Source organism: Saccostrea cucullata, unplaced genomic scaffold (genome assembly GCF_032062105.1).
Source record: "Saccostrea cucullata isolate Sc308-1 unplaced genomic scaffold, CSIRO_AGI_Scuc_v1 ctg3392, whole genome shotgun sequence".
Taxonomy (NCBI): domain Eukaryota; kingdom Metazoa; phylum Mollusca; class Bivalvia; order Ostreida; family Ostreidae; genus Saccostrea; species Saccostrea cuccullata.
In genome coordinates, this window is record NW_026932355.1 from 4,572 (window position 1) to 16,168 (window position 11,597).

Consider the following 11,597-nt stretch of genomic DNA (forward strand, 5'->3'; position numbering starts at 1 on the left):
ATTGTTTAATATAATCGACATATTCAAAGAAAAAAAAAGAAGAATAAAAATAAAATAAGTATATCAATTTTTCATTGAGGTCTATTTTTTTATTCAATGGTTATAGGATCCTTCGTACACTTTCTTTGTTTGTTTTTTTTTAATTTCTTTTTTTCTAAATTTAATCTGATAAGCCATTGTTTAATATAATCAACATATTCAAATAAAAAAAAAAGAAGAATAAAAACAAAATAAGTATATCAATGTTTCATTGAAGTCTATTTTTTTATTCAATGGTTATAGGATCCTTCGTACACTTCCTTAGTGTGTTTTTTTTAAAAAATAAATTGGGTCAAATATATAAAAAACTCTTTTTTAAGTCATGAATTAAAATTATAAAATTAAATATAAGACAGATTATAAAATTTATTTTATTTCTCTAGTGTAAATTTTTATATACAAAAGATTTCCCATATTACATGATCACATCAAGTAACAACACTTTATTAAAATTATAAAATTCATTTCATCAGTATATAAGTCTCCTCATTCATTTCACCAGTCTCCTCATTATTTAACATTATTTCATCAGTCTCCTCATTCATTTTACAACCATTCTTTCATGAAGCACATATAGTTTTAATAATAACACCAAAATAACTTCAACTTTTTTACATACAATGTAAATAACGTGTGTGGCTCCCCCATACTGGGGACCTGCTACAGATACGCAAGTCGTAAAATGGGGACATAAAAAACATTGGGGACTTGATTTAAGTCCCCAATCTTTTTTATCGTTGAAAACGAAAAATTGACATGTCTAAACCCTAAAAATATCAAAAAAATAATGTGTCCCAGTTACGGGGTTTTATCGGACACATGATTACACAGATATCGTGTTGATTGAAATCGCCATCTTCACTTACACATCTCTGACGTTACACACTTCTAGATTACGCATGCGCGTGTGTAAAAAAAGCGGAAGTCCAATTGTTTGAAGCGGGATACAATAAACATGTGGAAAAGAAGACACAGAGGAAAGCCTGGGCACAGAATCCTAGATTCTTTTGATAAGGATGATTTTTATGCTGGAAAACGGTATGTTATCTACTTCTTGGATAAAATATATGGTTCGAGGAAACTTGCATCAAAGTATTGAAAGGGGGGGGGGGGCAGTGACGATTGCTGCATAGGCCTATCGGGTACCCAGTTGAAATGAAAAGACAGTTATTTATGCGATTTTCTTTCTTGAAATAGTACACAATTTATGCTATTCATTTCACAATGATTTAAAATTCATCAAATGAAAGGTATATTAATCGAATGTGTTTTGTATTTCATGTCAACATGAAATGACCTTTACTAAGTTTTAACTGAACTAAATCCAGTCCACTTTAATTAGAGAAAATGGAAATGTAGTTTGTATGTGTGAGTTTTTTTGAGCCAATTGTGGGATCGGGTTGTACCACCCCACCCCATCCCCCCCCCCCCCCTTCTTCTTGAGATCTGCAACTTATTGTTTTTAAAGCAAAACCTAAGATTGGGTTGTACCAAACACCTCAACAACCCACCCCCTTTTTCTTGAGCTCAGCAACCTATTTCTGGTGTTGTTTTCTTTTCATTTTTTAAAGCAAAAAGTGAGATCGGATTGTACCCCCCCCCTTTTACTTGAGAGAGAACATATACAGTGTAGTTATCAATTCAACATATATATTTTACTTGTCCTATAATATATAGACATTACTTAATACAATAATAGCCTATCTCAATTTTACTCATAATGCACTTATTATCTACTGCTAAAGAGCAAATAATTGAATATTAAGTGTATATTGTTTTCATGTTGTTTATATTAAAGAAACTTGGGCTGAAGCATCTTTTAATTTAAAAAGCTACCACATTAAATTACTTATATGACAGTACAATTCATTAAGTGACAATTATATTTTCCACATTTTTCTTAATTATTATCATTTTACAGCATTCTTTTAAATAAAAATCACATTTGATCTCTCTAAGGGCCTGTACAGGTTATGGGCATTGGAATAAAAATGCTCAGAAAGGAAATATGGATAAAAATGTACGTCTTGAAAAAATTTTATTAGTGAATTTTTTTTTCATATAATTATTATCCTTAAACATGTTAAAAGATATAGAATTAAACTAGAATATAAAAATCATGCAAACTTGTGTTTATTAGATTTTTTTAATCAGGTCATTATATCCTAAAGCAGGACATTATACCCCTGGCCCTGTCGTTTTTATTATGTCCAATAAAAATTTTATATATTTTATTTTTCATTTTTGCACGATTCTCATAGAAGATAACAATATTTATTATTTCCAATAAAAATGATATTGTGTATGCACCAAAATTGACAAAAAACTATTTATTATAATCAGTCAGGACATTGTACTATAAGGGCATTATACACTTCCGGTGTAAACAGCTTACTCAGGAACTGAGGAAGCAGGTAAGGCATGGTTTGGACTGAAAAAAAACCCACGTCCTTGTTTGATTCCTTGAAACGATTGTGGAATTATGTTCTGGAGACTTGAAGTCTGTACAAAGACACACTACTTCAAAGTAGTTTCATGTCGACCGCTTTATACCTGTTAGACAGAATCATGGATAAGCCTTTCCGAATTCCCTCTGTTTAATTCTCCTTTCACTGTTAGTGTGTTTGTTTATATACAAACAGCTTTGAAATTGAATTTTTAAGAGATCATTATAATTTTATATCATATGATATGATCTTTTTTAAAGCAGGGTGCAATGTATTCAATTTTTGTATCCTTTCTATCAGAAAAGTCATAGGCTATAATAAGAATCATTTGACTTGTTTAATGTATTGTGGTAGTTTATTTATGTATTCTTAAATTATTTCATTTCAATCCAGATGTAAATTATCTTGCTTATATTTGGAAACACCCATTTTTATGCGACCATCAGATCGGGGAGGAAGACGACTGGCTTAATTCTCTATAGCTACACTCTTCACATACTAGAATCATCTTTTTCAACTTGTCCATCTGTTTATATTCAATATTGCTTTTATAGTTTATATTTTGGTTAGACTAATCACTATATTTTGGTAGGGGGTAAATTATGTACATTGTACGTACATTATAGCAGTTTTCTGTAAGACTTGTAATAAATTTGTAAAGTTGGAATACCAATATTGACCATCATATAGAACAACACCTACATGTAGTATCGCGAGTACCTCACAGATATAAATTCTTACTACCGCTCTTTTGCAAGGGAGTAGAGAAGGCTCTAAATCTCACAATTTAGATTTCTGGGGTATATCAATGCTTACACTAGTGACAATCAATAAATATAATTATGATTCAAACAATCATGCCGAAAGTACAGTGAATTGCCAAGGATTGAACTCTAAATAGTACAAATGTAGCTAGATTATCAAATAAGGAAAGTTAAAGTATTTATGAAGTAATGATGTTCAATGAGAATTTAATGAGAAAAGTCCGCTCTAAAGAGAAAAGTAATTGTTAAAAATGTAACATATGAGGATAAGCTCCTCTCTCAGATTTATTAGGCTGGTTCAGCATATGTTTAGCAAGATATTTCACTAGGATTTCTTTCTTACTGTCTGCAGGATTATTTTTGCACCATTTAATTTTTGCCCTTTCACACTTGCAAACAATTTTGCCCATTCATAGTTTTATTACAGAAATTATATGTATTGTTTCATTTTGCCCTGTTTTAAATTTGCCCAAAAGGGGCGAAAATAAAATGGGAGCGAAAATTTTCCTGTATACAGTATTTGTCCTTGTAAATTTCATATTTTGATCTGATGATTCCCACCTGTCAACGAGACGTGATACAGCTCTTCAGATCAAGTTACTGTTATAATGACATGTTTATTATATACCCCGTTACAACTAGTAAATAAATGTATATTTAAGAAATATGCAAGAGAAGAATTATGTCAATTATGTAACATTAATCCATTACATGGAAGTTTTTGATATGCAAGAACAATAACGTTATGTTTCTGCATACTAAGTCTTCAGTTGCCGAGAGTAGTGGAATGGATTCAGAAAACCACAGTGTGGTGATCTGCAAAGTTTGAATGTCACCTGATTGCGTAAAATCAACATTAAAATTAGGCTTGAGTATCACAAGCTTCCTAACGATACGATACATAACATGATATGGTCATGTGATACAACACGTATTGTGATACACTAGGTGTCATTAACAGTTAAATTAACTGATATGCTTATATTCTTGCTCACTAACCCCCAGTTATAGAAAATATAAAAAATATCTTACCTAACCAAAGTTATTTATAGGCCAACTTATAGTCTTAACATTGTATTTTTTTATACTACCTTGTTTTCAGTCATTTTTGTAGCTTTAAAAGTTCTCAGTTTGCATTAAAAGTTCTCAGTTTGCATGTAAAATTTTTTAATAAGACAATGAAAATTAACTTGTACTGTATCACGATACATACATGACGATACGATATACATATCGTGAGGCCTTGCGATCAATACAATCGATGTATCGCTGTATTGTTACACCTCTAATTAAAACTGAGTGTTACACTGTTGGGTATATCTATAATGCAACCTACATTAAGTACATACAACAACACATGATATCAGAGTCTAGACACACCTAATGTCACATGACATTTGACAAGCCCATCTTATTAAAAAAATAAATCAGTATCTGAGCTCATCCTAATGGTTGCATCGTCAACATATTACGAATTAATAGGATGATTTTCTCCTATAGTTTGGACTTTCAGTAGCATATGGCATTCTCGGCGCTGCGTAATGGTGAATACTAGTAGATTCTTATTGGTTAAGAAATTATAACATCAAGAACTTAAAATTATTGTTGACAACGATGAGGCGACTTATGCCTCACCTCTGTGCCGTGTGAGAACATTTGATTGGCAATTTACTACGCCAGTTGACATTTGGCCGCATTTCTATCATATGTATATTTCAACAGTGAAGGGAAGCAGTGTAAATTTCAGAAGCAAATTAGGTAACATCGAGAATGCCACACCTTACTGAAAGTCCAAACTAATCGTATAATGGTCCTATTTCTCAGGTATTTTGATTGTATGATATCCAACATTTTAGAAATCACAAAATTCTATACTAATATTAACATTACATTTGGCGTGCATTCTTTTTAGCACTTTGGGGGGAAAGAAACTTCCGCTAAGTCAAGTACAGTATGCTGAATGTCTTGCACATATGTTCATAATTAAGAACTTTATGAAATGCACTAAATCAAATCTATACGCTAACTTGCTCAAAAGTCAAATATTATATTTTTATTACACACTTAGTGATAAATACAGGTTTTTTGCATATTGCAATATGGCTGCATGATGTCACAATAGCTGTATCAGCCCTGCAGGGCTGATATGGATTTGCGGGGCTGATAACCTATATCAGCCCTGCATATCCATATCAGACCTGCAGGGCTGATACGGCTATTGTGACATTAATATCACACCCTTAATAAATTTAATTAAACCACAAAAACAGTACTTGTGATCATACACAATTTTTGGTGGGTTCATATTCTTGTAATTTTAACTTTTTGAAAATAAAGATTCTTTAATCTTAATTTACAAATACATGTAATAGATTATTTTCAAATTACAGATTGAGTGCATTGAAATAGAAGTAGAAACTAACCCAAATCGTATGAGACAATAAACCATGTACATATAGTATGTTAGTTTACTGAGGCCGAAGGCGATTCAAAAGTCAGCCAATTTATTCATTGTTATTAAATGTTATTGAATTTCCAAATGTTTGACACGTTTGTTCTTGTCTCCAACAAATGTATACACTCGTGATTTAAAGCATAGGGTAATAACACATTATGATAAGTGTTGGCAAATCGGACGATTTTTATTAAGCGGTTACTCGTTTCATCTTCCGATCGAGTACCCGGTTACTCGGATGATTTTTGGTAAAAGCATCAATATCTATTATTTATCTTTTTCTATACTTATCGGTATAGTAATCTGCAAATATACTGTATATGGACATAATATTTACAACACATATGATATCATCAAAGATTTACTGTTTTAAAATAAAGAAAATAAGGAAGTCGACACACGGAGAAGACAAATAAATATGTCATTGTCAATCACCATTTTACACTTTCCTTTTCAGCCCCCGAAATATGTCGCAATCAAGGAGAATAATTATTTACATACTCCATAATTAATAGTCAGTATGTGGAGTTTCCAGTAAATCGCTGGTTTCCGAATATTTTAAGATTAGGTGATTTAACAGATTTTGAATCAGCTGTTCTTCTGGTAAACTCCAAGCTTATTATGTCTGCGACGGCATCTTGTTAAATTATCAAATGAGGTAATTATAACTCAGGTCTTCAAAAGATATATACCCCAGGCGATCAAAGCTATCAATTATATAAACTGTGAAAACTAATCAAAACAGTTTGATCCACTACAACCATGCACTAGATCAAGTCTAATGGTATCTAAAATTAGGGAAATGTGTAATTTAGTATACCGGTACATTTATAAATTATTAAACATTTATTTCTATGCCTTTACTATGGAGAATTCATTTTATCCAAGCAACCGAATAGCAGTTTTACTAACCGATACTCACATCGTTCGACAGTTAACCAGTTAACTGGGTACTCGTTGCGCCAACACTTAGATTTATGATTGTAATTTATCAGCTACTATCATATTTTAAAAGTGGAAAAAATATTATTAAACAATAGATACTCAACTATTTACTAAGAAAGTAGTTTAGTGCATTGGTATCTAGCATGGTAACATTTGCAATGACACATGTTTTAAAACGCCCAATTTGATTGGTCAAAAAATGTTAGCAAATCTATGGTTGGTCAACATGGTCAAGAGGGAAAACCCAAAAACCTCCTAGAACTTTAATTTGAAGTGAACTCACTCTGAGGTACACCCCAAAAATGCCCAAGGAAAAGGTGTCTAGTCCAACCAGAGAGCACCCTAATCCCTGATCATTTAATTTCTATGCTTCTTGTATAGGAATGGGAACTCAATAGTATTACAAACTTTTACTTTGAGAATAAAATTGATAAATTTCTGTATAAAAATGCTTTTACAACATGTATTTAAGATTTGTTCCTACTTTTAAAAAAATTCCAATACATTCTGAATTTAATTTATAATTTTTTTTGTTAGAATGTTCAAGGCAACCAGAAGCTTGAGTCCATCCTGAACATAGAGACAACACAGATATTAGCCAAGCTAGATATTGCTAGAGGATTAGTCAATGCAATTCAGCAAGGACTAGTGATGGATATGTTCCAGGTTCCACAGCTAGGAGAATGTCAGGAAGAAAAGCCTCATCATTAAAAGTGTTACAGGTGAATTATTTAGGAATTTAAAAAAATAAATAGGATAGATAAAGATTCACCAGGGAATGAATTTTTTGTTGGTTCATGATCACATCTATTGAGAAGCCAAAGGCAAAAGTATTGCATGCAGTAAATATTGTTTGGATGTAATCACACTTATATCATTGTATATAAATAACCTTTATCCGTATTGATAAATATTTTGAATTTATTTCAGATAATATAAATCTAAATTCATTACTTTGTCAAATTATATTTTCGTTTCCAATGTCTTTGTTCAAGAGACAATTACAAATAGTCAAATGAATGCACTTTATTTCTCCATCAATATACTGGTTCATTGATAGGCGCTGCTAAAAAAAAATCACGTGCAGGGCGGAACAAATATAGAGACAAGAAGCAGGGCTTGTAGCATGTTTATTGGCGGAATCAATTCTTTGTAAATATAAAAAGAATAACTGTCATTTTCAATTTCATGACAATGATCAATCTATCTGCTTGCATGATAACTTTATGCATAAATGCCTTCTGCATTTATGCAAATTATCACGCCAACCAATTGATTGATCACATCATGAAATCGAAAAATAAGACAGTTATTCCTTAAATAACATTTTTATTCATTTATTTGATACATGTTGTATGAATTTTGCCAGCATCTTCAGATGGTGAAATGTCAAGCAAAAAGTGCATTCCAAGCCCTCAAGAAGTTGTGTCAAGCCCTAGTCGTGAAGGCATTCCAGATCTAAAGAGTAGAAATGGACCTATATGTATGGTTTTATTGATGAAAATATGCCATGCCCCAGTGACAAAGGTGAACCAGTTTCTAAAAATGGAGATGAAGCTTGACCCTGGAAAGAAAGCATGTCTGTCTCTAATGATAGAGATGTGACTTTATCCAGGGACTGAGATCTGCCAGTTCTAAATGAAGGAGATTTGCCAGGTGCTGATATTACTGATATCCTACATGTGGGTCCCATCTGCTCAAGGTTCCAATAGTGAAAAATCTTGGTTAGGAATGAAGTGTCATCAGGTATTGCTTCTATCAAGAATCTTCTTTCTTTAGAATTAATAAGATTAAAGCTTAAATTATTAGGGCCCGCAAGGATTTGCGGGTGCCCTGTAGTAATCACTCTGTCTGTCCGTCTGTCTTCTTCTGTCCACAAATTTTCTGTTTTTTCCTAATAACTTTTTTTATGGTAGCCCAATTAAGTTCACATAGGAAAATTTTTTAAAAATCTTCTTCTCAAGAACCACTGGGCTGGGAAAGATGAAACTCATGTGAAATTATCCTCAGGTAGTGTCGATTCAAGTTTGTTCAAATCATGACCCCCGGGATAGGGTGGGGCCAAAATGGCCGATCAAAGTTATATATAGGAATATATAGGTAAAATATTTAAAAATTTCTTTTCAAGAACCACGGGGCCAGGAAAGATGAAACTCGTATGAAATCATCCTCAGGTAGTGTCGATTCAAGTTTGTTTAAATTATGACCCCGGGGGTAGGGTAGGGCCAAAATGGCTGATCAAAGTTTTACATAGGACTAGATAGGGAAATCTTTCAAAGTCGTCTTCTCAAGTACTTCAAAGCCATGATTAGTGATATTTATGTTGAAACATCCTTAGGTAGTGTAGAATTAAATTTGTTCAAACCATTATAACGCCTAAGGATAGGGTTGGGCCACAATGGTGAATCAAAGTTTTACATAGAAAAATAAAGAAATAAATCCCAAGAATAGAAAAGCTATGTTTAGTCATATTGACATGTAAGCATCCTCATGTATTAAGGATTTAAATTTATTCAAATCATGGCCCTTTGGGGCAAGAAGGGAAACAATGGGGAATCAAATTCAAATTATTATGAAGTTATATATAGGAAGAAAATGTTTTTAAAAAATCTTTTTATCAAGAACAGTAAAGTCATATGCTGTGTTTATATGAAGGCATTGTCAAGTAGTATTAATTCAAGCCCCCCTCCCCACTTTTCAGTAAACTTTTCCTGATCTGATTTGTGCTTTTTCCTAGCCGATTTGCTCAGGTGAGCGATGTTGCCCCTGGGCCTCTTGTTTGAATTACTGGGATCAAAGCTGTTGATTATTGCTCAAAAGTTTATCATATACTTACACATTTTATTCTGGTTGAAATGTTTGTAATTTTACAATTAAGTTGCAATTTTTTCAGAGGCACTAAAGGAAACTGATGGCATTGTTTTTGAGAATAAGAGTGAGGAGGAGATAGATGACAGTCAAGACAATCAGGATGTCCATATTGTCACTCCAGGTACTGTATACACACTGCATTACCCATTTTAAGCAATAAGTTTCTTAACTTGAAATTATATGCAGAAACCCAGCATGGCCAGCCAGTCTACATGCATGGAAAATTTTCTAAAGACTTGATATTGAGTATTACCAGTAGAGCTTCAGTCTAAAATGCAAACAGGTGGTTCTATTCAAGGATAGCCAGAGTATAGTTCAGACAGAAGTTATTTGCATTGATTGAACTACTGTAGATCACTAAATTTTTGCGACACCTTATTTTCGCGAGAAAGTCATTGACTCTTGATTAGCGAGACCAAATTTTTCGCGAATTGTGGTTATTGCTCTATATAATCTTAAGGAATACTATTATACGCGAGAATTAAATTTTCGCGAGCACACTGTCTCGCGTAAGTACACGAAAATAAAGTTCTCGCGAATAAAAAGTGATTTACAGTATACCAATTTCAGTCATAACATTTCACAAATATGTCTTCTGAATGTAGATGGAGGAGCTAGCTGAGATTAAATTCCTAATCAACAAAATATTTTACTGGATGTGAATTTATATAGCAAAGCTTTCAAGTACACAGACCATACAAATAAAGAAAGTACCTATGTATCACAAATATACTTATTGGCTAGTAAACAATCATTCTCCTGCCAGATTATATTTCAGATGAAAAAAATTGCTTTAACTCTTATAGCTATTTTTATTATTATTATTTTTTTTTGTACAGACCATACCACCAACCAAGGAAAATTATATTTTGAAAATATCATTTTAGGGAAGAAGAAGTCATTTCTGATCCTAGATCTACTTTGGAAGATTCTACATGCAAGTGACAAGAGATACAAAAAAATCCCAAGGACATCACGAGAAATGAATTTAATCAACAGACATTGCGGAAAAAATTTTATAAAAAATTGTAATAGGACCTTAGAGAAGTGTAAAACACCAAGGATATAATCTTGTTAAAAAACAGAGAAAATCAATATTAACATTCTACTTTCAATTGATATGCTTTGAGAAATATGATAAACACTGTGTTTTAAAGCCACAGTAATGGAGGACATTGAATTCTTTGCAGCAGTTTTATCATTAGGCCATTTCAATTTTTTTCTGTTTTTAGTGTCTGTGGATGGATTGGTTTTGAGGTCATGCAATCAAGAACAAACACAAAATGAAATTGACAAATACAAATCTTTGACAAGCAATTTACTCTTCTGGGATCAGCATCTCTCTTTTTTGAAAGTGATGTGCTCAAGTTTTTTTTTTTTTTTTTTTTTTTTTTTTGTTTCATTAAACTAGTAGTAGTAGTAGTTTAATTTAGCTATAATATGAGGAAAATTCTCAAAGAACTTTGCGTAAAATGTTGTTTTTTCCCCTTTTGTTTTGTAATTTTTTTTTGGAAGGAAAGAAATGTTTTGAAATTTAGGTTGGATGCTAAACAAAGAAAAAAACTTGGAATGGCCTCATATAACCTACATGGACTAAACTGGCATAAATGAAGAGTGCTTAAGAAGCTGTGCATGATGTATGTAGGAAATGATTTTGAAGTATTAAATATTTTATGCAAAAGGAAATTTTCTCAATTTAGTTAATTTTTGCAAAAAAATATTGCTGTACTTTTCTTATGTGAATTGAATATAAAGAGTTGGGTTTGATGCATAAATAGTCCTGTTCTTATACTAGTTCTTTGAGAATCACCCCCTGTCCCATTTCTAACATCAAAATAAAGTATGGAGTATTTCTCATTTCCTTTAACAAAGATTTTTTATAGAGTCCTGAGATTGGAAGTTAAACAAGATTTCAAATTTCTTGAAATATTAAAAATGCAAAGGAAGGAATTTTCAGGATATGGGAGAATTCAAATGGGACATTGAGACTTGGTCAGTTAATTGGTATATATATGGAGGGCCATTTTATGGATAAAGTGAACCTAGCTCTTTTCACCATTTCAATAGATTACACAG

General features: G+C 32.1%; 1 long non-coding RNA gene across 2 annotated transcripts; it reads left to right on the forward strand.

The window, feature by feature from the left end:
• Window positions 1-936: 936 nt before the first annotated feature.
• Window positions 937-11,207, forward strand: LOC134234932 (uncharacterized). 2 transcript variants are annotated; one of them, XR_009985284.1, is made up of 5 exons: window positions 937-1,077; window positions 7,188-7,372; window positions 8,020-8,396; window positions 9,544-9,642; window positions 10,409-11,207. It is a non-coding gene; the product is annotated as an uncharacterized LOC134234932 (long non-coding RNA). The 2 variants fall into 2 exon arrangements; XR_009985285.1 differs by lacking the exon at window positions 937-1,077 and adding an exon at window positions 2,351-2,453.
• Window positions 11,208-11,597: the final 390 nt, after the last annotated feature.